This window comes from Paroedura picta, chromosome 4, assembly GCF_049243985.1.
Source record: "Paroedura picta isolate Pp20150507F chromosome 4, Ppicta_v3.0, whole genome shotgun sequence".
NCBI lineage: Eukaryota > Metazoa > Chordata > Lepidosauria > Squamata > Gekkonidae > Paroedura > Paroedura picta.
Genome location: NC_135372.1, coordinates 129,671,544 through 129,699,059, shown reverse-complemented (window position 1 = coordinate 129,699,059; position 27,516 = coordinate 129,671,544). Strand labels below are relative to the sequence as shown.

The window sequence follows — 27,516 nt, the reverse complement described above, 5'->3', positions numbered from 1 at the left end:
CATTGATTGTAACCCTGCTTGGAATCATGTACCCATGCTCCATGGGTTACATGGATATGCATTGTATAGGGTAAAGAGTATAAATAAAGGCATCTTTTCCATTCCAGTGTATTTTTTTTTAATTAATCCACTCTCTCAGAGTTCTGGAGAATTCACAGCAATTGCTGCTTTCTAAGGAAGTTGTATAAGCCAGTACTTTGAAGAAGAGCCACAAACAAACAGGTGACTAGATAGTCTCCTTGGGATCAGAACTCAGGACCCAGAATGTATTAAACTAAAAGCTTCATCTCCTGTAGACATTAATGCAAAAGTTCAAAGAGCACATGAAATGGTTAAAAAAAGCACATGAAATTGTCATGCACTTCTTACTTGAGGTAGATTCCTGAGAAAAAAACTAGCTGCTCAGCACATCAAATACCTGTCACCTGAAAAAAGAAATCTTAATGCTGACTACATTGGTAAGATTAGTGGTCATGTTCTGGAAGCAAGTCTGCCTTGAAGTATGCCAATGACTGATCAACAAACTCCTAGAGTTGGAAAGGGTCGTATAGACCAGTGGTCCCCAACCTTTTTATCACCAAGGTTCAGTCAACGCTTGACAATTTTACTGAGGCCCGGGGGGGGGGGGGGGTTAGACTTTTGCCAAGGGACGTCGCCACCGCCTGGGCCCCTGCTCCACTGACTTCCCACCGACTGCTGGGGGGGGGGCGCTGCCAGCAGCAGCTGTACCATGCCGAGGGGGAGCCCCAGACATGGTGGCTGCTGGAGAGCCCCAAAGGCGAGCCGGCGGCAGAATGGCAGGGCAGCCCCCGAGGCAGCAGCTGGGGAGGAGAATGAGGCGGAGCTGCGGCCCGATACCAACTGATCCACAGACTGGTACCGGTCACCGGATTGGGGGTTGGGGACCACTGATATAGACCATATAGTGTCTAGTCCAACACCCTGCTCATTGCAGGATCAGCCCAAAGCATCCAGAATAAGGATCTGTCCAGCCACTACTTGAAGACTACCAATGATGAGGAGTTCATCACCTTCTTAGGCAGCCCATTCCACTGCAGGACTACTCTGACCTTGAAAAAGTTTGTCCTGATATCTAGCCAGTACCGTTCTACATGTCGTTTAAACCCATTCCTGTGGGTGCTGTCCTCTTGTGCTAACAGGAACCACTCCCTGCCCCCCTCCAATTGATAACAGCAATCATGTCCCACCTCAACTTCCTCTTTTCCAGGCTGAACATTTCCATGTTCCTCAGCCTTTCCTCAGAGGACTTGATCCCCGGGCCCAGGCCATCTTTGACACTCTCTTTTGCACCCTCTCTCTTTTGCTCCCCACATATACTTGGTTTGGCCCATCCTGATCTTGTTTCTGATCCTTAGGGTTGACCCTTAGTGAAACCTGATTGGATGATGGACATTCAGGAGAAAATGGGCTGGCCAAGGAGAATGAAGCCTCCCCTTTTTCAGGTCAGTGTACCTGTCATATGGACATTTTGCAAACAGAGAGTGTAAGAAGGTTCCACTATACACGGCAGTATGGCTAATTCACATTTTACCTATGTAACTTTCGAACCAATCCCCTACCAGTACATATTATCCACATGGTTATCAGATTCTCTCTGTGTTGTGACTCCTAATTCAGCAGGAGAATTAATATCCATGGATAATTCCTTGATTGTTTGTACATTATGTGCCAACTTGTCCAAAAGCAAACAAAACCAATAGGCAAAAAGTGGTATCCTCTTGAAATTTATTAAATGCAGCCCTAAAGGTAAAGGTGTCCCCTGTGCAAGCACCGAGTCATGTCTGACCCTTGGGGTGATGCCCTCTAGTGTTTTCATGGCAGACTCAATACAGGGTGGTTTGCCAGTGCCTTCCCCAATCGTTACCGTTTACCCCCCAGCAAGCTGGGTACTCATTTTACCGACCTCGGAAGGATGGAAGGCTGAGTCAACCTTGAGCCAGCTGCTGGGATCAAACTCCCAGCCTCATGGGCAGAGCTTCAAACAGCATGTCTGCTGCCTTACCACACTGTGCCACAAGAGGCCCTTCTAAGTGCCATAGTAAAGGGGTAGTCAACCTGTGGTCCTCCAGATGTCCATGCCTTACCACTCTGCGCCACATTTGCAAAAACATTTAAATAACCTAGGACTGCATTTAATAAATTTCAAGAGGATACCACTTTTTGCCTATCAGTTTCGTTTGCTTTTGGGTATATTTCCAAGAGAAACCAACCGTGTTTCTTTATATGGGTTCCAACTAATCGGCAAACTCTAGGTTGCCATCTGCTAACCTTGTTGCAGGGTTACCTGATGGTCAGGTGAGAATTTAGACACAAGGTCATCTACCCCAAAAAGGACAACATATGCCAGAACATCAGCCAGAAGTAATTAGACAGGGTGTAATTTGCTGTTGTTTGTAATGGCAGAAGAAAACTCATGGTGATATATTATATAAAGGAAGGCCAGATTTTTATGGACATGCAAATGTGCCATTTTAGAATCAAAAAATCCATCACGAGCCTGTTAAAAATCCATACTTGAGCATCAACATCTTTCCTTTGACTCAGAGAATGTGTTCATCACGGAGAATGCAAGATATGTTCCTGATGGGCTCTCTGGCGCCATGTTAATGAAACATCAGGAGAGCATCAAGGTGTGCCGATCCTTGTGGCACATATAGATTTCACGTTGAGCTCAGATTCAATTAATTTAAATTAATCATTTGTATAAACAGTCTAACAAAATTTTAAAGGGTATTAAACACCCTGTTTTATAAACATAACACTTAATTTAGGAGGGGGGGGAGAACATTTAGAAGGTAATGCATTTAGGATAAGTGCACAACACATGAAAATAATAAATGAAATTTTCCCAGTTTAGAAAATGAATGTAATTAATTAACATTTAAATTACATTTTTAATTGCAATCATGCACTCCCAGGGGACTCATAAGGGACCATAATTGCAATTAAAAGCATGTGGATTAGATAATAAAACAATGCACACTGTCTGAAATGTGCGATTTAAAATGGAAAGCAGACATTGTTATCGGCACATCTAACTTAATTGTAGCCATAAAGCAAATGTGCTGTACAAAATAAAATTCACATACGGGAACATTTAATTCTTGAATCTCTTAAAGGAGACACGCTTCATGGCACATCTTATGACAGGTTCTGTTTGAAACGGGCCTTTAAGGCTTTCGAATTCCAGCCTGGCGCTTTAATGTTTTTGCATTAATAAAAGCATAGCAGAATGTTCCCTATTAAAGTACACAGATACATTTAAGTAAAGAGATGAGGCTTGAGCGTCTAAAATGTAAGTTGCATAATGATAGCAGGGTGGGTGAACTTGCATTGTGAATTGTTATGTGCACCTCCCCGTTGGTTTTTTTTTTTTGGGGGGGGGGGGGAGAAAGACTTTAAAAGGTTTTGGATTTCCAGGGACAAGAGGTTGGAAAGTGAGATCTATAATGCAGGCATTTAACCCAGCTGCAAATATATTCTTTCTTTCCTTTTGGCCTTAATCGCTTCTCCAGGTACTGCCCCCCCCTCCCATCAATTATCATATTGACAGTCTGCTTTTTCTCCAAGTGATACCATTGCTTTTTGAGAAATACCAAAGGTTTCAATCCTATTGCTATTAATTGCCCATCATTTATTTGCTTCCTCTTTTATCACAGCCCAGGCAGTGGGGGGGGGGGGAGAAACACAGAGAGAGAGAGAGAGAGAGAGAGAGAGCACTACCAACTTGGAAAGAGAAGCACAGATTAAAAGTCCTGGATGGACACCGTATGTGCCAGCAAGCCATCTTATCAGAGTTACAAGCACCTTTAAAAGCACGCAGGTACAATACAGAAGGGACAGAGCTGAAAAGGTCATCCTCATTTATCAGGGGGATACTCATCTGGCTAGGTGGACAAAGGAGAAGAGGAAGACATGTGCCGTCTTTCAAACGGCAGAAGGATATTTCTCAGTTTATCTGGACTGGAGATGCTTCTTTGCCAGCATGCATGGGGACACAGGAAGGGATAGCTCCTTCCAACAGGCTGAGAAGACTGGGAGATTGTATTTGCAAACTCTAACTACTGGACGTTACAAGCTAGAGCTGCCTACTCTTATATAAGGTAAAGGTAAAGGTATCCCCTGTGCAAGCACCGAGTCATGTCTGACCCTTGGGGTGACGCCCTCTAGCGTTTTCATGGCAGACTCAATACGGGGTGGTTTGCCAGTGCCTTCCCCAGTCATGACCGTTTACCCCCCAGCAAGCTGGGTACTCATTTTACCGACCTCGGAAGGATGGAAGGCTGAGTCAACCTTGAGCCGGCTGCTGGGATTGAACTCCCAGCCTTATGGGCAAAGCTTTCAGACGGCTGCCTTACCACTCTGCGCCACAAGAGGCTCTCTTATATAGTATTGGTCATATCTTAAAGTCTACATCAGAGGTCCTGCTGCTCTGGTGGAAACCTGTAGGGCTGGTCATCTGTGACAGTCTGATGTCACTTCCTGGAAAACCCTGGAAGTGAAGTTATACCTTTCTAGGAATCACCAGAAGCTGTATGTTAATCTAAAGGTTAACCACTTACAAACAGGGGCAGTGAGGTGTTCACAGAAGGCAGACAAGGTTGAATCCTGCAATCCACCCCCTTAAAGTGCTGATCGCTCTGGGTCTTCTTCCCTGTAGTAGCCATTTCTGATCCCAAAGAAGTTTATTCTTGGGGTCACCGAGTTTCCGGCTCTGGGTTGGAAAATATCTGAAGATTTGGGGAATGGAGCCTGGGAAGCGCAGGTTTGGGGGAGGGAAGGTATAATCCCACAGAGGCTACTGTCTATCGCAGGCTTTCTCAACCGGGGTTTCATGAAACCTTGAGGTTTCTTGATGGCCCTGGAAGGGTTTCCCAAATGGGTGGGAGTTAATTAATTTTTAATTGTTTAAAAAATTTGTTAAACATTTATTGAGTGATATGATGATATATGGTCATGTCAACCAATCCCCCCCCCTCCCACTCCCAAATGGCCAGTGATGGCCCTGGGTGGGCTTGTACACAACTATCCTTCTCAACCATAGTCTGCACAATTGCACTACTTCTGCGGTTTCTGGAAGCCTGCAGAATGTTTCAGGGGTTTCTCGACGGTAAAAAAGTTTATTTATTTATTTATTACATTTATGTACTGCCTTCTCCTGAGGCTTAAGAAAGTGGAGAAAAGGCTTCTCTAAATCATTTCTCCAAGGAAACTGGTCTCTCATCGGGAAATCTCCAAGGGCCACCCGGAGATCAGCAACCCTGTGCGGGACCCATGCGGAGTCAACAGCCACATGAGTTGCGAAGACGAGGAAGGTGAGAAGTCCTTCCTTCTTTTTGTGAGAGGTGAATTGAATTGAATGAGTGCCATTTCAGAGCTGAGTGCATTCAGACCTCCATGTTCAGATACTAAGATCTGCAGATACCCACTATCTGCCAGCGAAGATTTAATTTTCTTTTCCTTTTCCTTCACGACAGTGTTGACGGTATCTTTGCCGAAACTGTTAGCGTGGCCATTAGATAGCGCCAAAGTCACAATCAGTGTATGTGAATCCAGAGACACGGGTGAGATACTTTTTGAACCTTCCAACATTGCCACCACTGCCAATTTGGGATCAACCTGTCTGAATCCATCAAAAGTGCCACAGATTCGACTATGTTCACTTGAAAATCCACATGCCCAAACCATGCATGGCACAGTTCCCTCATGATGATGACTACTGTTGCTCTTGTTATTACTTTTAGGAATATAGAATCGTAGAATAACAGAGTCGGAAGGGACCTCCTGGGCCATCTAGTCCAACTCCCTGAACTACTCACATCCCTATCGCTCATCCACTCTAACCTTCCACCCCTTTAAGCCTTCACAGAATCAGCCTCTCCGTCAGATGGCTATCCAGCCACTTTTTAACATTTTCCAAAAAAGGAGAACCCAACACCTCCTGAGGAAGCCTGTTCCACTGAGAAACCGGTCCAACTGCCAGGAACTTCTTCCGGATGTTTAGACATTTGCATTAATTTCATCCCATTGGATCTGGTCCGGGGCAAGAGAGAACAACTCTGCTCCATCCTCTACATGGCAATCTTTTGAATACTTGAAGATGGTTATCAGATCCCCTCTTAGTCGTCTCCTCTCCAGGATAAACTGACCAAGCTCCCCCAGCCTTTCTTTATACGTCTTTGTCTCCAAAGCCCTCACCATATTTTAAATATTGTTTATTTATTTTTATTTTTATTTTTTTGTTACTTGCCTCTCCCCGGAGGCTCGAGGCAAGTTACAGCATATAAAAACCCCAGTAAAAACAATACAATAAATTCTATAATACAATATAATAACCAGAATAAACAGTAAAACAGATGCGGCAAAAAAATCCAGTCTCATCTATAGCACCCCAAGATAACCCATTCTAGAGGGGTGGTGGGAGACAGAGGGTGCCAATTACACTTTGCTACTGCGGCTTTTTAAAAAGTTTTCAACGTTTGTCTTTAATAGTTGTTTCTGTCTAGAACGTTTCATCATGACCTTCTTTCGAGGAATTCAGGGTGGCTAGTAGGGTGGCTTTTCTAAACCTTATCGTCAACAAGAGTCTTGCAAGGTGAATCACGCCAAGAGAGGATGACTGACCAACATTTACCCAACATGCATTTAGGCAGAACAAGGATTTGAAGTCAGTTCCCTAGATCCCTGTCAGAAAGTCTGATCATTATGCTACACTGGCCCTGGTTTGATAAAATGCCTTGGAAATATTTTGAATTGCATAAGTTAGAACGGTAATAAAGACTTTAGCCTTTTGGAGAATATCTACTGCAGAAGAGCCATTTCTGTAAAATAACAAAATTTTCAGTTTCGGTCTGAATTGCACTTTGGGGTCAGAACTCACAATTCCAAGACATGCACCATATGCCTAGACATGGTCTCTTGGAAGTATATCCCATTCAGTGGAACTTAATCACAAGTCAGTACACAATAGATGTTAGACATAAATTTCACTTATGGATGATTCCTGGGTTGAAGTATGAAAATCTGGTGTACATCTCCCGGCAGGCACCATATTTTCATGTACCCTCTAAGCAGAGGAAAATAAAACAGGGCAAAACCAAGCATGTAATTCTTCCCATTCTGTAAGATCTCCCTTTCAAAATTATTGGAAGACCCTGAAATTACTCCATGCAGTCCTCCTTGCTGGCTCTTGCTCTAGTAATTGGACATCACAAGACACAAACACACAAACACACATATATATAGTCTAATAAATACTGATTGGTTCTGAAGGCAGTGGGGGACATCATATTTCTTAAGGGCAGAGAAAGTTACAGAGAGTGTGAAATGATGCTGAAAGCTGAATATCATGATCGGAGGCAAGTCTAACTCAAGGCTAATATTTTGCAGTGCTCAAGGAAAAAGTTACCCTTCACTTCAAAATGCTTCCTCCAAAGGAAAATGAAGAGTAGTATAAATGGCATATAGAAAGTCTACTGAAAGGGAATATATATTTCTTCCTCCATTTCGAAAGCCTGAAAAGTATCATCTAGTGCAGTGGTTTCCCCCAACTTTTTTCAGGCTGCTGATCTCTTGGCTCCTAGGCCAGGGGTAGTCAACCTGTGGTCCTCCAGATGTCCATGGACTACAATTCCCATGAACCCCTACCAGCATTTTCTGGCAGGGAGCTCATGGGAATTGTAGTCCATGGACATCTGGAGGACCACAGGTTGACTACCCCTGGCCTAGGCCACATTCCTAGTGCTCCCCCACCATACATACGAGCACACACTTCTTTCCTGGTATTAATGCAAAACACACTATATTGCCTACACTTCTTTCTGGGTTGTTGTACAGTGACCATATTTTAGTCTGGGGGAAAAATATAAGTTCTTTGTAAAAGTCATTGGTAAAAGCCCCTTTGATCCTCATTGGGGGGAAAGAAAGATGGGGGACAGAGAGAGGGAGAGAGAGAGAGAGAGAGGCAAGCAATGGAAAATCTCATGAGGAACAAGCAATAGAAGGCTTTTCCGGGCTCCCAAAGATGGATACTTTTGAGAAAGAGTTGCCAGCCATAGGTTAAGAAATTCCTGGAGAGCTGGGGTGGAGCCTGGGAAGGACAGAATCTGTGGAGGGGGAAAAGCTGAGCAGGAATATGATCCCATCCAGCTTCTGAAGCTGTCGTTTTCTTCAGGAAGCTAAGCAGGGTTGGCCTTGGTCAGCACTGGGATGAGGGACCACCAAGGAAGTCCAGGGTCGCTGCTACCCAGAGGCAGGCAATGGCAAGCCATCTTGGAATGTCTCTTGCCAGGGAAAATGCAGCTGCAGAAGGAAGAGTTAAGACTGCTGCCCCCCTACTGCCCCCAAATTCCTCACTGACCCTCTGGTTCCTTCCACACATGTGGGGGGGGGAGGGCTATCACACACTTTGGGAATAAAAAAGGCTTATTTTTCTGAACGGAGGGAGGGGGAGGGAGGATGGTGATGAGGAAAGGGGCGTTCCTAAACAACTCAAAATGGCGGGCACAGGGGAAAACTCAATTGCATGCATTTCTGCATTTGGCAGCCCCGAATTAGATCTTGTTAGTCCCTTCTGGGTCTTCTGGGGATTCCTTTGCTGTGAGGCAAGGGAGGGGGAATTTGAGTCTGCGCCTGAAGGGGTGAAATTCAGTGCAGAAATGGCAAAGAACTGAACCCTTAACAAAATGCAAATCTGAACAATATCCCTAGCATGGAAATGAGAAGAATCTCCTAAAGAAACAGAAGCATACAACATTTAAATACAAAAGTAGCTGGAATCTGGGATGAGAGCAAAGAGACAGGAGTGCAAGGAAGGTTAACAAAGGCTTCAAGCAGATGACACAAACCATAATTTGTTCGCAACTCGAATGACCCTCAAACCCTGGCTTATTCATGAACTCCTGCATTTCCTTCTCCCCTCCTCCCACCATGTTTCCTTGGGCTTCCAGGTGGGGCCTGCCATTCTCCCCAAATTGTACACCTGATCTCCAGACAACAGAGATCAGTTCCCCTGGAGAAAATGGCAACTTTTGAGAATAGGCTGTACAGAATCACATCCCTGCTGGTCTCCAGGCATTTCCTAAACTCAAGTCAGCAGGTGTAGCTGTGATGGAACATTTCTTGGTTTATGGAGCCTTCACTCTTACCACAACGTATTTGGACATCTGAACCTGGGCAGTTTAGCAAGCTGAGGTTTCTTTCCCGGTAACCTAGTTTCTAAACCAGGTTGCAGCAATGGTAAATAGGTAAAGCTAGCCACCCCCTGTCTCGAGCCCGTTTGGTGTAGTGGTTAGGAGTGAGGACTTCTAATCTGGCATGCCGGGCTCGATTCTGCACTCCCTCACATGCAGCCAGCTGGGTGACCTTGGGCTCACCACGGCACTGATAAAACTGTTCTGGCTGAGCTCTTGCAGCCTCACCCAACTCACACGGTGTCTGTTGTGGGGAGAAGAAAGGGAAGGCGACTGTAAGCCGCTTTGAGCCTCCTTTGGGTAGGGAAAAGCGGCATATAAGAACCAACTCTTCTTCTTCTTCTTCTTCTTCTTCTTCTTCGACTCAGTGAATCCTAGAAAGGCTTCTTGGTCAGACTTTCTTCTCTGCCTGAACAAGGCTGAACCCTGCGTGTTTGTTTTGTATATTTATACCCACTTTCCTTGTAGTTCAAGGGAGTTTACGGCTTACAATATAAAACATACAAAATAAAGCCCCCAATAACTCTCCTCGACCCCCCCTATAAGATGTCCACAGTGGTCTTGAGGTGCCTCCTGAACGTTTCTAGAGAAGGCACCTCCCTCACCCCATTCCACAGCCAGGCTCGTAAATTTCTCTTCACTTTACCGCCATCCGAATGTGAAGGAGCTGAGTACCGGTGGAAGATCCGTACTGCGTGAGCTGCCCTGCTGGGGTGTCGTGATTAAATCAGGCCTTAGTATAGACACGAGAACTGCCCCACTTCACTGGGCAGTTGAGAGGATGAATACACCGAAGGCTGGAACGCCACAATAACGAGAGGCCTAGACGGAAACTCTGTCTGCGAGTCAATTGTCAGGCAAATTAACTCCCTCACCATTTTACTCCCCCAGTGGAACAGATTCGAGACACAAGGTACTCCTTAACTGTGGTAGACTTAACTTTTGCTGATCCCATTAGTTGCCCAATTGGGCAAAACACAATTTTAATTGCATGCCAAGAGCTGGATTTTTCCCCCCTTGCTCCAGGCTAATAGTTAACCACATTAGTACCTCTCTAGCATTAAAAACGGGCAAGCCCTGGGAAAGTACAATAACCATTCGGGTTGCCGGCTCCAGTGTTATGTTCAATTCAATTTAATTTTGATTGTCAGAAAAATAAAAGGCACCTGTCAGTTTCCAGGTAACAGAGGGATTTTCTTTCAAGCATCACATTCTACCTGTGGGGAGGCAAAGCTCTCCTTTTCTTAAAGTTAGAGTTAAAAAAAAAAATCCTGACAAGGTAGAACTCAGGCATTGCATTACTCTCCGTAGCTGTGGCTTACATTGGTTCATGTCTTGTCATATGACAATATAACATGACACCAAACTGTATGTACATTACATTGGAGATTTATAAAACAAAAGGTTCCTATGCTCAGATGTGGAAGGGCCTGCATTGCAAATGGGTAGGAAAGGGAAGGGAGCAGTTCAGAAACCCCGGCACAGCCTATAAAATATGCAGATCCATTCTTGAATGCAGGCATCGAGTAATACACGGAGAAAAGCAAGAACTTTTTTTCATTCCAACCAGGTTTTCAAGTAATGGAAAGGAACTTCGTAACCTCGCACTTTGATTTTGTTTCTTAATTAATTTCGGGGACACTGCGGAAACGCCGAACGGGAAACCTAGGGTAAGAGAGAAAAGGGGCAAAAGATAGAAAGGGGGGGGGAAGGGGAGGGGGAATCTCTAAGAAAATAAAAGGAGAGATAAAAGGCAGGAGAAAACGAATTCTTAATTATTTATTAGATGGTTCATTCGCTCACACCTGCATTCCTCAGTTCCTGTTTTAACCCCCGAGGTTCGTTCCACGAGCTTGACCCGAGTTGCAGCGTTAGACGATTTCCTTTGCTTTTGTCATACCTCATTAATTTCACCTGCTGGTTTTTTTTTTTTAAACGACTCAAGGTAGAAACTATTAAATGTATCAAGATGCTAGCTGATCAGTCTCCTGGGAGACTCCTGTTCTGACAATCAAAGGAACACTGAGTCTTCCACATGCAAGATAACAATGCCGGTAGGCCGTGGTCCTGAATGGGGTACTTATCTGTCAGTGCAGCTGGCAGCCGGCAAAGGAAATACTGCTTTCCTCAAGGCCGGATCCTCTGCAAAACCTACGGGCAATAGCTCTCTGTAGGATTATGAGATGTTTCAGAGTTGACATGTTACATTTTCCCAGACCTTGGTGGGCTGTCCCTATTTTCTTTTCTTTTGCTGAGTGATTTTGGGTGCTTTGTACCAAAGATCTTTTGAGCGACCTGACTGTAGGGGCCAGATATAAATTACTCCTGTGCCTTCAATTGTCGCGTTCTTGACAGGAAAAGCTTTGGCTCAGGAGGAGATAATCTGACGGGTATGCCAAAAGTCCCTGGTTCGATCCCCGGTAGCTTCAGTTAAAAGAACCTGGTAGCCAATTATGTGGCTAGGATTGCTGGCTCCGGGTTGGGAAACACCTGGAGATTTTAGGGGTGGAATATGAGGATGGGAATTTCAGTGGGGAAGAATGCTGTAGAGCAGAGGGGCCGAACTCATTTGATATGAATCATTGAATCATAGAATAATAGAGTTGGAAGACATCTCATGGGTCATCTAGTCCAACCCCCTGCACTATGCAGGACAATACTGTAACCTGCCACCCCTTTGCCTTCACAGAATCAGCCTCTCCGTCAGATGGCTATCTAGCCTCTGTTTAAAAATCTCCAAAGATGAGGGTCGGATCTGACATAAATGTCACATTGCACCATGTGTGCAATGAAATGTAATGTCAAGTCCTGGAGATATTTTACCACTAACCATGACCCATGCCCCTCCTCAGCAGAGCTTAGGGCCAAACCCTCCCTCCTCATTCCTTATGCTTGCCAGCTTTGGGTTGGGCAATCCCTGGAGACCTGGGGAAAGACCCCAGGGCAGTCCTGCATTTGGAGAAAAGTGGGGACCTCTGCGGGGGGCATAATAACCTAATAACCTTCCAATCCACATTTGGACTGATTCTTCCCCTGCCAGTTGCATGCAGGCCAGCTAAGAACCCTAAACAGGCTGGTTCCAGCCCCCAGGTTATGTTTTTTACATGTCTGCCATAGAATTCACCTTCTCAAGTGGCCAGTTTCTCCAAAATAAATGATCTTTGTTGCCTGAAGATCAGTTGTAATCCCAGGAGATCTCCAGCCCTAGATGTGGAGGATCTCTGCCTGAGATACTGAACAGCCACTGCCAGGGAGAGAAGGCAGCAGTAACCTTCACAGACCAAGGGGAGAAATTCTAAGTCAATCTGAGATAAGCCCTGATTTTATTCAAAGGGAAAGTGGCCTTAGAATTCCACTGATAGGGCATAACACGACTTAATTTGTCCATGTTTGCAAAACAGGAAAGATGCAGTTGGTCATGAAGGAGTGAGGGAAAGAGCATCGGCTGAAATTCTCCCTGCAGTGCGAGCATTAGAGACACAAGAGCTCTGCTCACCAACCCATCTGATCATCCTTTCACTGAAATGATCTGGGACGTGGCCACTTGTCAGAACCCGAAACTGGCACTTACTTCATTACATAAAAAGGTCCCCAGATCTACCAGTGCTCAGAAACCGAAGGTATGATTTCAGGGGGCACAAATGTTAAAGTACCTACTTAATTATTACTTCCAAAAAACTTCCAAGCTGATCAGTTTTTTCCTAGTGCTAAAGCCAGTTGTTGTTGTTGTTGTTAGGTGCGAAGTCATGTCCGACCCATCGCAACCCCCATGGACAATGATCCTCCAGGCCTTCCTGTCCTCTACCATTCCCCGGAGTCCATTTAAGTTTGCACCTACTGCTTCAGGGACTCCATCCAGCCACCTCATTCTCTGTTGTCCCCTTCTTCTTTTGCCCTCAGTCGTTCCCAGCATTAGGCTCTTCTCCAGGGAGTCCTTCCTTCTCATGAGGTGGCCAAAATATTTGAGTTTCATCTTCAGGATCTGGCCTTCTAAAGAGCAGTCAGGGCTGATCTCCTCTAGGACTGACCGGTTTGTTCGCCTTGCAGTCCAAGGGACTCGCAAGAGTCTTCTCCAGCACCAGAGTTCAAAAGCCTCAATTCTTTGACGCTCGGCCTTCCTTATGGTCTAACTTTCGCAGCCATACATTGCAACTGGGAAGACCATAGCCTTGACTAAACGCACTTTTGTTGGCAGGGTGATGTCTCTACTTTTTAGGATGCTGTCTAGATTTGCCATAGCTTTCCTCCCCAGGAGCAAGCGTCTTTTAATTTCTTTGCTGCAGTCCCCATCTGCGGTGATCTTGGAGCCCAGCTAAAGCCAGTAGGATGCTTAAAGACTTGTGACCAGATATTCCCAGGATTTAAAAAAAAATCCAATTAGCACCTGTGTTGGTCTACTCTGAAGCTTTGATGCAAGAGGGAAAAGGGTTTTAACTAGGCCCACACCAGTTTCACTGATCTTCCTTATCCCCTACAACGCTGCTTTTAGCCCTGGAAAAGAAAATATCAGATAACCTCTCCTTGTATGCTTCCTCCCCCGCCCCCAGGCTATAGGAAATCAATTGCATTCAATCAATTAAACCTGGGATTGTCAGGTCCGCTGGTCTGGGCTGGGGTCCCTCACTTTTCATCCTCACCTTGTGCCCAAACCCCTTCCAAACCTGAAGAAATCCACAACATCACTCTGAAGAACTGTCGGCACATTGAGATGGTGATCCTCAGGTTTGCGGGCAAAACTCTGTAGAAGCCAATTCTACCATAGAGTCTTGCCCTAAAGCCAGAGTGTCACCTCCAAGGCCCCAATATCACTTCCAGGTGATGTACCCACATCTTGGTGTTCCTCCTCACTCCCGGAAAGTGCCTCCCATCCCCCACCAGCAGTGCCAATAAAGCTCTTCTTGTTTATATTCTGGCCCTGGCCTGGATCAAGGCCTCATACAGCTGCTATTCTTTCTTATGACAATACAGTACTAGGGGAGGCACTTCAAATGGCTGCATGCAGGGGACATCATGTTGACCAAGCAAGCAATGTGCATTCAAGAACCAAGCTTTCCCAGTATGATATTACTTTCTTTTTGGATGTCAAGGCTCATTCAACTTATGCTGATTCCCTATAGTTTTTTCGTAACAAGGCGTGGGCACAGGTAGTTTGCCTCTGAGCAGCAATCACAGGCCTCCTTGGTCGTCTCCCAGGGAATTACGAACCAGGGCTGACCCTGTTTAGTGTTTGAGCCCTGATATTACTGAAGAAGAAGAGTTGGTTCTTATATGCTGCTTTTCTCTACCTGAAGGAGTCTCAAAGTGGCTTACATTCGCCTTCCCTTTCCTCTCCCCTCAATAGACACCCTGTGAGGTGTCTGTTGTGGGGAGAGGTGAGGGTGAGGGTGAGAGAGCCCTGATATTACTGAAGAAGAAGAGCTGGTTCTTATATGCCGCTTTTCTCTACCCGAAGGAGGCTCAAAGCGGCTTACAATCGCCTTCCCTTTCCTTTCCCCACAACAGACACCCTGTGAGGTTGGTGAGGCTGAGAGAGCCCTGATATTACTGAAGAAGAAGAGTTGGTTCTTATATGCTGCTTTTCTCTACCTAAAGGAGTCTCAAAGTGGCTTACAGTCGCCTTCCCTTTCCTCTCCCCACAACAGACACCCTGTGAGCCACAGGAACACTGCTGGTCTGCCAAGGTCAGTAAAAATGCCTACCCTGCTATACTAATAGAAATGATCACAGAAATCAACCCCATGTCCCCCCAATCAATGAAGCTAAAGCTTGGCATACTGCAGAATCAAAGGCAGGGAAACTGCAATATTTTCACAGAAAACACAAAAGACATAACAATAGAATAGTTCCAAGTAGCCAGGACACCCTCCTTGGCTGAATTCTGTAGCACCCTGGCACTTGACATATGTTTCTTGTGACCCTGGATTATGCTGACTCCATTCTGTGGCCTGTCTTCCTGCAGAGCCAGAACTGTTAACAGAACTCTGATGTGTCTGCATTTAGCTCTTTTAAAAAATCATCTCTTCACATTTAATAGGTGGTGGAGGGGGGATGAAAAAAGAATGCGTCCCTTTTTTTCTAAGCAAAACTCCTTTATCTGAAAGTATAGGTCAAACAAGGGAATAATGCAATCAAAGAGATACTTTCTGAAGCATTATAAATGCGGCCCTATATACAGGAGCGGAAAAGGGCTCCGCACGATCAGAAATGACTAGCTATGCAGGAACGTCGAAACGTGTCAGATTTTGGCAACAGCGAAAGCTACATCAAGACTCACAGAAGGGCGAAACATGATTTTCCTTTCTTTTTTCCCTTGCTATCTAGTTTTTAAAAAATCAACCTGTAAATGTTTTTCGGGAAGAAATACCGTTCATGGCTTTGTTCCTGCTTTCCCTGGATAGGGCTTCCAGCCACCAGGTAGTAGCTGGAGATGTCCTGGGATCACAACTTCTACACTGAAGGGGCACTGGGAAACCTAACTTCTGACCGGCTCCTGGGAAAGTGACTATCCCAAGGAGCCCCAACAGGCTGTATGTGAAGGAATGGGGGGATCAAACCCAGTTCTTCAGGTTACAGTCTGCCATTCTTAACCACTGTGCAACACCGGTTATCTAAAGCAGTCTTCCCCAACCCCTGGGCTGCGGACCGGTACCGGGCTGTGGAACCCTCGGTACCGGGCCATGGTGGGGGAAAGGGAGGCATGGGAGCCTTCCTCCCCACCGTGCAGCGCGATGCTTGCTGCACCGGGAGCAATTGACCGCTCACTCCCAGGTCCCGGTGCAGCGAGCGCTGCACTGTGGGGGTGGGGATAGGGAGGCGCAGACGCAAATGCACAGGTTTGGAGCTTCCGCGCCTGCACATTTGCACCCGCCAGTGCACTGGCACCCGCACCTCCCTCCGCACCGGTCCCCGGGCCTCCCTCTCCCCCTCCCCCTCCCCCGGTCCCCAGCCCAAAAAAGGTTGGGTCTCACTGCTCTAAAGGACAAACTAGAGCATATCAAGCCTGAACTCTCCCTATTGCTCTGGTCACATTATGAGAAGACATGTCTCACTGAAAAAGTCAATAACGTCAGGAAAAGGTGAAAACAGCAGGAGAGGATCCTTCAGTTCCCCTGGAGAAAAGGGGTGCTTTGGAGGGTAGACTCCATGACATTGCACTCTACTGAAGTCACTCTCCACCCTGGTCTCCATCACCAAATCTCCAGAAGTTTCACAACCTGGATCTGGCAAGGCTTCCCTCTGCCCATCCCCTCCCAGTGGCCAGGGCCGACCTGGCAACCCTACAGCAGGGGAAAGTGAAGATGGATTGGCTCAATAAAGGAAGCCAGGGCCTTCAGTTTGCAAGGCCTGAGCAAGGCTGTTAATGAGAGCATTAATTCATAGGGTTGCCATAAATCAAAAGTGACTTGACATCACACAGCACACATAAGCTTTTGTGGACTAGAGCCTGCTTTATCAAATTGCATATTAGGCATCTCTCTCTGGGTTCTGGCCGTTGAAAGTTTATGCTAGAATAAAAATTTGTTCATCTGGTACCACAAGATTTCTGTCAAAAGAGAGAAGACACTGATTTCTTAATGCTCATTTTTGACCTTTCCTCTGATCTTCAACAGCGGCCTGTAAGATTGAAAGGGAAAATATGACAGGAACCATATAAAAAGGGAGACTTTTCAGGATATTTTTTTTTTTAAGAAAGAAGACAGAAGCCCAAACTGTGACTGGTGATTAAAAAGAAGCAATTTACTAGCTTCATTCCTTCTCCGCCCTCGTGAATTTATTTACGTACACGTTTCTTGGAATTGCAATATATATACCCTGTTAATGATCATCTACAGCAGTCAAAATTAAAATGGAAGCGCTCCTTTCTCTTCAGCACTAGATCGGCCTGCACACGCAGGTTGCAATATATATAAATAACAAAGCCTTGGCATAATCATGCACTCTATTTCCTCTCTTACTGGAATATAAAAGCAAATGTGAACTTATAACAAAAAACTTAATGCAAGTCAGATATGAAATAAATAAAATCCACAATGCTTCAGATGAATTTGATCTATCTAGAATTCATCAGGACATATTGGAAAAAACCTGTGATAGGAGCAGGAAAAATCTTTGCATATAAATTAGAGTCATGAAAAAGATTTGCAACTTCAAACAAAATGTACAGAGGAAAGTCTCCCTCCTTCCAAATTTCTATCCTTGTATTAAAAAAAAATACTGCAAATAATAATCTACATTTAAATAGCCCCTTCCATTCCAAAAGACACCAGAGGTTTATTTTTTTTAAAACTGTGAATGAAATTCATTCACATGCAAAAGTCTGCACAATTTCTATGATGCTGTTTAAGGTTTGTTTGTTTTTTTTGTCCATATCGGGTCCTTTGTTGTTGTTGTTGTTTTTGTCCATTCTGGGTCCTTCATTGATGTTGTTTTTGTCCATCCTGGGTCCTAGGGTGGAGAGCAGCATAAATCATTTGATATATGTTTGTTGTGGGCCTTGGATCCTTGAAAAAAATGGGACTTCTTTCATTCTTACAGGTAAATACATGAATGTTTAAAGTTATTTGATGCTAGAAGCCTGTAATGCCCTTTCCACAAATACTGAAGTGTCAGTAGGCAGTTCCAAACTGACAATTTAGCAACGCTGCCATTCCTTTCTTACATGACAGTCTTGCTCTTGGGACTGTCTGGTGGGGAGAGGCTATGGCTTGTTGGTAGAGCATCCATGAAGAAGAAGAAGAAGAAGAAGAAGAAGAAGAAGAAGAAGAAGAAGAAAGAAGAAAGAAGAAAGAAGAAAGAAGAAAGAAGAAAGAAGAAAGAAGAAAAAGAAGAAGAGTTGGTTGTTATATGCTGCTTTTCTCTACCAGAAAGAATCTCCAAGTGGCTTCCCTTTCCTCTCCTTACCCTGTGAGGTAGGTGAGGCTGAGAAAGCCGTGACATTACTGCCCGGTCAGAATAGCTTTATCAGTGCTGTGGTGAGCCCAAAGGCACCCAGCTGGCTCCATATGAAGGAGCAAGGAATCAAACCCAGCTTGCCAGATTAGATGTTGCCGCTCTTAACCACTACACAAAGCTGGCTCTGCAGTGAGGAAGAAGAAGAGTTGGTTCTTATATGTTGCTTTGCTCTTCCAATATCCAAAAGTGACTTTCAATATCCTTCCTTTCCTCTCCCCACTACAGACACCCTGTGAGGGAGGTGAGGCTGAGAGAGCTCTGATATAACTGCTCAGTGAGAAAAGCTTTATCAGTGCTGTGCTGAGCCCAAGGTCACCCAGCTGGCTGGATGTGGAGGAGTGGGGAATCAAGCCTGCACTCCTGATCACTACACCAGGATCCCAGATTAAATCCCCAGAATTACCTGTTAAAAGACCAGGCAGTAGGTGATGTGAGCAATTTCTGCCTTAGATCCTACAGAACTGCTATCAGTGTGAGTAGACAATTCTGATTCTTCTGCCAATAAAGGTGCTCTGACTTTGACTCTAGACCAGTGGTTCTCAACGTTCATGATGCCGCAACCCTTTAATACAGTTCCTCATGTTGTGCTGACCCCCAACCATAAAATTATGCAAGTGTTCTTTCACAGAAATTAAACTGAAACTGACCAGTGGCATGAAGATCCATTGTTCATGACTGTATATAAAATGGTTTTCTTCCGGGGTTTCTCAGTTCAGTTCTGACTCTTGTCCCACCATGCCGATCTCGCTCTTTTCTGCTGCTCCAGACAGATGAACACTTTATCTCAATCTACCCCGCAAGGCTGTTGTATGGATGGTACCCCCTCTCCTGGCCATGCTGCTTGCCCTGCCGCGATGCCTGTGAAAGGGTCGTTTGACCCCCAGGTTGAGAACCACTGCTCTAGACAATTCTGACTCTGATGCAACTTCATTTAGGATGGGTTTCTCAATCTACATCTTCTTCTCTTGAATTCCATGAGCCTCGAAATGGCTTAAATTTAGTGGGAGTGCTGTTAATGTTTGTGAACAAAGAGACCACCATTGTTTGAACAAAGGGGCTTCTCTCAACTCTGTTTCCTGATGCTGACGAACAAGGAAGGTTTTGTGCTCTTTTCTTGTTAAATTAGCTCTCTGTGTAAGCTAATTAAGAAACAGACTGTACAGGACTTGAAAAGGAGATCCAAGGAATGCAGCTCTGACTTCCAGAAATGTAAAGAAAATATTTACAGAGCCAGGCAAACATCCTGGGCTCATTAAGTTCTGTGCTTCAGCCCTATAGGACCTTTCCAAGTACAACTTGTATGCTAAAAGAGGGCAAAAGGGACATGCTCCAGTCTTCTAAATGGCCACTGGCAAACAGAAAGATCAACCTGAATTTGACTTCTATCTGAAGACAGACGATCGCATACAAGAAAACATTAACTGAGCTAACCATGGCTATGATGTCATCGCCTAGATGTATGAAAGAGATTTCAGAGATGGGCTCTCATAGGCAGAAGTTGCATATTCTTTGTACCCATCGAGAGAAGCAGATTGATCAAGGGAAGGACAAAACAGCAGACAAGAGATCTCGGTGGAGAACATGCAGGTGAGGGTTTCTCAGAGGCCTCAAGGAAAATGATGCAGAAAATGGCTGAGTTTTAGGGCTTGCAAGGCGGAGCTCTTCCGCCAGGCTTACGGTTGAGGCCAGCAGAAAGTACATCCCCAACTAGCACTTTAAAATGGAGGATGTAGCTGGCCGGTTATTGCCCAGATGATGGATGTTGGCAACGTCATGTGGAGCACCCGAAATATAGCCTCTTCCCAAGGTAAGTATGACGCGAAATTTATTGTGTGCAGAAAGGCCCTGGAGCACATAAAGCCTGATCTATCCCTGGAAGGCAAAATCATGAAACTCAGGTCGACTTACTTTGGTCACATGGTGCGAGCCAACTCAATGGAGAAAGCAACTATGCTAGGATTGGTCAGTGGGAAAAGGAAACCAGGCTGACAAAGAACATGGTAGTTGGACACAGTCAAAATGGACACTGGCCAGAGCATTATGCAACTAAAAGAAGTGGTGCAAGATCAAAAGATGTGGGGACAGTTGACCCAAAGGATCGCCAAGAGTTGGACACGACTGAATGGCTGACATCACCATCATGCCTTTTAGCCTGCAGCAGCTGGATACTCTTCACCACAGCCCAGCGGGGTAGTTAGTGAGCAAGAGCACCTCAAAGGATCTGGGGTAGGGGGATTCAACTGTGTCTCTAGAGCAGGGGTAGTCAAACTGCGGCCCTCCAGATGTCCATGGACTACAATTCCCAGGAGCCCCTGCCAGGGGCTCCTGGGAATTGTAGTCCATGGACATCTGGAGGGCCGCAGTTTGACTACCCCTGCTCTAGACAATGCTCTGCTGAAATAATGGGGTCCTGAAACAGTGAACAGAATACTGAGCTAGTTATTAGGGTTGTCTCCTGCTTCTTAGCCAAAGCAGCCCCTGGGAATTGACGATCCCCCTCCAGTTTTCATTTTTAGTGCGAGCTAAATAAATGTAAAGTATTCTAGCTGCTTCTCTCTGTTGAATGCTGATGGGGGTTGAGGGGGGATGGAGAAGCACCAGTCATAATTTGTCTGGGGTGCCAAAAAGCCTTGGGTCAACCCTGCTCAAGCAACTAAGTCTTGTAAATGCTCGCCCGGAATGCCTTGTGGCAGTGAAAACACCATTCAGGCAGTTACCAAGTTATGCGTTTCATCAGGCCTGTTAAGGCTGCCAGCCTCCAGATGGAGTCTGGAGTTCTTCCAGAATTACAGCTGATCTCCTGCCTGCAAAGATTAGTTCCCCTGGAGAAAATGGCTGCTTCGGAGGCTGGAATCTAGGGCATTATACCCTGCAAAGGACTCACCCCTCCCCAAACCCTCTTGCCCCAAAACCCACTCCCCAGTTCTCTAAGAATTCTCCAGTCTGGAGCTGGCAGCTCTAAACCTCTATCAACCTGGCATAGGAGGGATATCTGTCCCTTTCCATTACTAATGCAGTCGCAGGTAAGGGTTTCAAACAGGCACCTACTTCACGGATGTACAATCCATCTGTCTAGCACATTTGTATGCCGCTTTTCCGCCAAGGAGCCCAGAGGGATGTACGTAGTTCTTCCTTCCTTACTGAATTCTCACAACAATCCTGCAAAGTAGTTAGGCTGAAAGAAACTGAGTGGCCTGAGGTCCCTAACAGAATTTCATGGAAGAGTGGGATGTAGCTATTGAACTTGAAAGCCAATGTGAAATAAGCCAATTGTATTTGCAGTCTTTTAAGTCTCAGTTTAAATCGGGAAGACGATGCACACTGAAGGCCACTGTGGATAAAGAGAGGCACAGAGATGCTCAACACATGTGTTCAAATTCACATATTCATGTGTGGGATGCTGGGAACATTTGTGGAAAAAGGAGGAGAGCTGTTTATTTATTCTCTGTTTTGCACTGTCTGAAGGAGTCCCAAAGCAGCTTACAGTCACCTTTCTTTTCATCTCCCCACAACAGACACCCTGTGAGATAGGCGGAGCTGAGAGAGCTCTATGAGAACTGCTCTGCAAGAACAGCCCTAAGAGAACTGTCACTGGCCCAAGGTCACCCAGCTGGCTGCATGTGAAGGAAGAAGAGTTGGTTCCTGTATGCCGCTTTTCTCTACCCGAAGGACTCTCAAAGCAGCTTACAATTGCCTTCCCTTTCCTCCCCCCACCACAGACACCCTGTGAGGGAAGTCAAGCTGAGAGAGCCCTGATATCACTGCTCGGTCAGAACAGTTTTATCAGTGCCGTGGGGAGCCCAAGGTCACCCAGCTGGCTGCATGTGGGGGAATCAAACCCAGCTTGCCAAATTAGAATTCCGCACTCCTAACCACTACACCAAGCTGGCTCTCTACACCAAGCCAACTCTTGGAGTGGAGAGTCAAACCTGGTTGTCCAGATGAAAAGCCACTGCTCTTAACCACTTCACCACCAAGCAGCCCAGTTTTAAAAGTACTCACCCTGAATGGGATTTTCTCCTCCCTGGGAGTAGCAGCATTCTGACTCAGAAAGAAATAAACGGCCAACGATACACCAGCCAGCCTGAGACATGACCCTGATGCCTTTTGCCACCTGCGGTTTCCCATGAGATTTAGAACTCCACGACAAGTCATCAGCTTTCCGTATTTTTTCCCAGAGACCCCCTCCCCATGGGAAATGTTTCACAGGTAAGCCTTCAAACAAAGACAAACAGCCATACAGGTGTAGTCTGTGGAGAGTGACAGGGACGGCTTCTGTCACCCCACAGAAAGAAATGTCATCGAAGCCATCTCTGAGGCTCTGAGGCCTCATTTTCTGCTTTTGCTGTTTCCAATGTAAGCGGCCGGAATCAGCAATATCTATCTATGCACCAGAGGGATGACATTTTTCAGCCATTATTTGGGCCCAGTCTGCTTTACAAAGAGCTTCACTGCAATCATGATCCAGAACTGTTTAAAGGTAAATATTCAATGAAGGGACAGAGAGAGAGAGAGAGAGAGAGAGAGAGAGAGAGAAACAAGCCACCTAGTACAAAATGTGCTACCAACTTACTTTTCAGAACGCTGATTCTAATTCTACTAATAACAACAAAACTGGTGTGCTTTCAAATGCCAAGTGTAAAAATGATATTGAAACCGTGTAGGGTAGCAATGGAAACTTTGTAATGCTTTGTGACGCCTAGTGAAAAGGCTATAAATAAATGAAGACCCAGGAGGAAACTTGCAACAATTACATCACCAAACATAATTGAATTTTACAATTAATTGGTAGCTCTTCTACGAAATGGGGGTGTTGTTTGTGTGTGTGTGTGTGTGTGTGTTACATTTGTTCCGTAGCTCTATTTATTCTGCCTTTATACCAGCATTCCAGTGACGGGGATATTTAAACATGCACACATCATGTGAGGGACTCAAAAGTGAGCCATGCTCAAAGGAGACCCACGATGTACATACAACCCACGGACCTTGAGCAGGAAAAACGGCAGAGTCTGCTTCAAATAGTCTCATTCCTCCACGATGAACAGATTCTTCCAGGTTGCCCTTTCAAGGCCCAACGAGTTAGGTGCACCACCATCACTTCAGGAGTCAAACTCTGGACAATCAAGAGCTCTCAAATGTTGGGGACACCCTATTTGCACATGAACAGAATGAGACATTTTTGATTCACATGTGGTTCCTCATGTCTCTTGGAGTCCTTGAAAATATATCATGTTGCTGCATGGAGAAAATTCATATTCGTCATTTCCTGGAAAATTAATTGTATTCAATGGAATCTTCCACTATTACATCTGATGCCCGAGTGACAGGGAGCAGTTCACCTGGAGAAAATGCCCATATGGAAAGTGGAATTTAATATAACCCACTGAAGCCCCTTCCTTCCCCAAACCCAACCTCTTCAAGGCTTCGCCCCCTAAAACTCCAGATATTTTCCAACCTGGAACTGGCACCCCTAAGTCTAACTCATTTATTAATAATTACATCTAGCCACCAAGTAAAGGTGGAACTGTAGCTTCTATTAGGAATCAGTGGAGTTGTCTCTTGGCATGCCTACTAACGGCCTCGATTCAGAAATAATACTTAAAATGTCATCATTGTTGACAATAACTTCATTTATAACCCAACTTTCTGATTCAAGGTAGAGTCAAGAGAGACTCAAGGCAGATTACAAAATATGAAAAGCAATTCAATCAGACGGCAAAGACCTCTGACAAACAATGTACTATTTATTATTATTTTTTGTATTTATATACCGCCCTCCCCAACAGCTCAGGACTTGGCTATGAAATCTGGAAAACTTCTGTTAATTTCTGTTTTGCACAATCCGCAATGTAATAAAAATGTGGGAGTCCTTCTGACTGCCTCATGTAGATCATTTCACCACAGAGAATGCACAGGAATGAGCAGTTACTGGTTTTGGGTATGCGGGCAGGATTCTGAACCCAGTACCAGACTTGTAAACAATCCTTCAAGTTTGCCCTGGACAAATGGTGGCTCCACACCTTTGTTCTTTCCCTCCTGCCTTGGCAGAGAGCAAGCTGTTATCCCAGTGAGGATGGGCTTCAGAGTCAGAGTCAGAGTTCCTTTACTGGCATAAAAGAGGATGGGCTTAAGCTATGGTGAACCAGAACACCAGCATTTATACACCATGCAAAATCATAGCTACAAGTACCTGTGGTTTATAAACCGGCTTTGAAGGAGAAATAACCTGGATGCCAAAGGGCATTTTTGCCTCCTGACAAAGCTACAAAGGAAAGCAACATAAACTTCTCTCTCCGCTCCTTGGCTTGTCAATCACAGCAAGCCACCAATCACAGCACATTTTCCCAGTGCGGAAATGGCCACAGAAATCACATTCTCACAGCAGCACCATCGAGGTCCCACATCTGGCCCATCCTCCAACAACTGCAGTGACTACAAGTCACATTCCGGATCAGACTGAAGGTTCTGGTAATCACCTTCAAGGCCATACGTGGTCCTGTTAAATTGTTACTCTCTGTTGTTGTTATTATTACCATTGCTGTATTTCAATTTGACACGAAACCCAAGTTTGAGATATTGTTCTCTTACATTCCACGTGAACCACCCTGAGCCTCAGGGGAGGGTGGTATACAAATGTAATAATAAACAAACAAAATAATGAAATTTTGAAAACCCTGATAAAAGGCATGAATTCAGTACAACTAAACATCACATTTCTTAGACAATAGTTTCCAGTTATTTCCTATCCTGAATAAGAACCCTGGTGCTGGAGTTCGATCTATCATATTTCCAGTAGCCACTCATGGCTGTGAAAGTTGGCCGATGTAAAAATCAGACAAGAGAAGAATCGATTGGACTGAAGAAGGCTTCTGCAGGTTCCATGGTCAGCAAAAGTCACAAACAAGGAAATACCGGAGCACATAAAGCCTGATCTATCTCTGGAAGGTGAAATTGCGAAACTCCGGCTCACTTAATTTAGCCAGATCATGTGATCCAACTCAATGGAGAAAGCAACTATGCTAGGACTGGTCAGTGGGAAAAGGAAACCAGGCCAACAAAAAAGCACGGTGGTTTGACGTGATCAAAATGGACACTGGCCAGAGCATTACACAATTAAAGAAGTGGTGCAAGATCGAAAAACACAGTGACAGTCGACTCATAGAATCAGCCAGTGTCGAACATGAATGAATGGCTAACATCATCATTACATGTATTTTTACTGGGGAGGGGGAAAACCTGTAGTTTTACTGTATGTTTATTAAAAATTATCATAATGTATGATACAATTGACTGTTGGAAAAACTTGTAAGATCTCACTTTACATCTTTATAACAAGACATTAATAATAGGATAAAAGATCCGTGTCTTAAGTCCCCAAAATAAAAACATTTCACCCACCAATTTGAATTCGTATTTATACACGTCCCTCAAAGAAAGCCGGCTTCAAGCCCCCCAGTTTCAGATCATAATTCACTAAGGTGAGTGAAGCAGCCTACATCTGGAGGAACACTTAATCCATAGATAACACAGCTGACATAACTCAGTGTTTAGAGCAGGGGTAGTCAAACTGCGGCCCTCCAGATGTCCATGGACTACAATTCCCATGAGCCCCTGCCAGGGAAAGGACCTTGGTGGGGGTATAATGCCATTTAGCTTTCCTTCCAGGAGAAGTGGAATATATCTTGTAAATATATAAATAATTTATGTAGACTGGAGATCAGTTTGTAATTCCAGGGCATCTCTAGCTTCCACCTGGAGGTTGACTATTCTTCTAGGAGACCAAAGTTCACATCCCCACTCTGCCAAGGCAGTTTGTTGGATGACCTTGGGCCAGTGGATGACCTCCAGGCCAGGCAAGCTTATTCACCTATGTACCTGGATTGTTGGCATCTCCTTAGTTCTTCCCAGGTTGTTATTTCATTTTTAAATTTTTAATCTCTTATTGTGGGGTTTTATCATATACAATCCACCGCAAGATGGCTTTGCTGATAGCAGCGGGCAATAAAATAATAATAATAATAATAATAATAATAATAATAATAATAATAATAATAATAATAATAATAATAATAATAATAATAATATAATACTTTTTACAATTCTTATTATTTTTATGAAGCCTAACCGATCTCACAATGAAACAGAGGAGAAGAGAGCAGTATAAGTCACCCTGAGATCCTTGTAGGAAGGGTGGGATGAATCTGCAACAGACAAATGAAACCACATGACTTCTATGTTCGGTGTGGGCATGCACTCTTGGAGATCAATAATTGTGTCCTAAAAGGCCCAAGAAGGATAAGAGGAGCCTCCCTCGACAGTGGGACTGCCATCCTTCCGGGGGTGGGGGGGGGAGTTAAAATGAATGAGGCTATCGGAAAAAGCAAACGAACAGGTCAAGCCAGTTCAAAGTCCAGCCAGATGGCCGTCCTGCTGAGCATGCTTAGGGACTATTCAACGCAATCATTTTTCATGTGCGGAGGTCAACACAAGTTGACTTCTTCCAATGTGCATTTGACCATTTTTTTTTTTTAAGAAAACGTTTTCTCATTGTGGGATGTGGCTTCTTTCGGAGGAGGGGTACACAGAGACGGCTTAACAGTACCTTAAATAATCTAATATACAGAGAAGTATGGATGGACGCTGTTTTAGAGGGTGGGACTATTCCATGCTAATGTGCTTTGGGGGTTTTCTGGTACTGACACGAGAGAGAGAGGATGAATTACACTCTGTTGCCCTTTTGGGCTCTGTATTTTCTATTAGACACTCTCCAGGGGGAGGGCCATGCCGGTGAGCAGAGGATCTAAAGAGCTCAGAACGGCAGAACAAGCCAGGAGCAAGTTCTCAGGCAGAAAGGAACGGGAGATGCTCTTGTGAAGTTTTTGTTCATGACAGTGGGACTTGTGCAGGACAACTGCCTGCTAACTGGCACCCTGACTTTTGCCACTGCCCTTTCATTGGTACCACAATGAGTGTCTGCTGTAATAGATTCAAATGGGTAGCCGTGTTGGTCTGAAGTAGCACAATAAAATCAGAGTCCAGTAGCACCTTTAAGACCAACAAAGATTTATTCAGGGCGTGAGCTATCTTTGTTGGTCTTAAAGGCGCTACTGGACTCTGATTTCATGGTCGGCTGTAATGAAAGAAACTTGTAGCCCGACTGGAGGGAGTGGAGAGGCATCAGGTTAAAAAAATAAAGTTTTCTAAACTTAGAACCTTCAGTCTCCGAACTCTCCCCCCAAAGACAGAACGGAAGGTGTTGAAATTAAGATGCAATGGCGCTTTTGGTCAAAGTTCTTCTGCAAACAGGATGTCGTAAATGACTTTGAAAAGGGGCCCTTGTATCAGGTCTCTA

The 27,516-nt window shown here is 44.9% G+C and overlaps 1 protein-coding gene and 1 long non-coding RNA gene across 2 annotated transcripts in view; both read right to left on the bottom strand.

Annotated features, from left to right (window-relative positions):
- Positions 1–27,516, bottom strand: part of TSHZ2 (teashirt zinc finger homeobox 2) — a 421,574-nt gene that overhangs the window by 218,004 nt on the left and 176,054 nt on the right. The window lies entirely within an intron of this gene.
- LOC143836396 (uncharacterized) overlaps positions 16,189–27,516 on the bottom strand; it is a 60,637-nt gene continuing 49,309 nt past the window's right edge. Inside the window, exons 2-3 of the long non-coding RNA XR_013230601.1 lie at positions 23,150–23,313; positions 16,189–17,657 (exon numbers count right to left, since the gene is read on the bottom strand). This is a non-coding gene — a long non-coding RNA (uncharacterized LOC143836396). The remainder of the gene's footprint in view (positions 17,658–23,149; positions 23,314–27,516) is intronic.